A 341-nucleotide genomic window follows, 5' to 3' on the forward strand; every position below is an offset into this window, starting at 1 on the left:
CATTTCAGGAATGATGTTACTACAATGATGGTAACCAGCCTGTTGATGAGCATGAAACAAGTGTCCTGATAGCCATGTTTATATTCCAATGCAGCACATGATGTCCCTATAAAACTGTTGGGCCTGCTGTGACATTTACGTTACATGTCTCTTATTTAAAGATTTTTTGAATTCTTAGATCGGTTCTAAATATTTTACAGATGCATTCGTGAAGACACATTTATTGTTTCTGAGGAAGTTATGATTTAAAATTACAGAGCATTTGAAATATCTCTGAATTTTTTTTAAAAAAAAAAACCTAATACTTATTGTTTCTACAGGTTAAAAATATAAGATTTACG

The 341-nt window shown here is 31.1% G+C and overlaps 1 pseudogene; it reads right to left on the reverse strand.

Moving 5' to 3' along the window:
- The window catches only part of LOC119591743, a 7,192-nt pseudogene that overhangs the window by 4,576 nt on the left and 2,275 nt on the right, over positions 1 to 341 (reverse strand).

The sequence above is a fragment of the Penaeus monodon genome, chromosome 29 (genome assembly GCF_015228065.2).
Source record: "Penaeus monodon isolate SGIC_2016 chromosome 29, NSTDA_Pmon_1, whole genome shotgun sequence".
NCBI lineage: Eukaryota > Metazoa > Arthropoda > Malacostraca > Decapoda > Penaeidae > Penaeus > Penaeus monodon.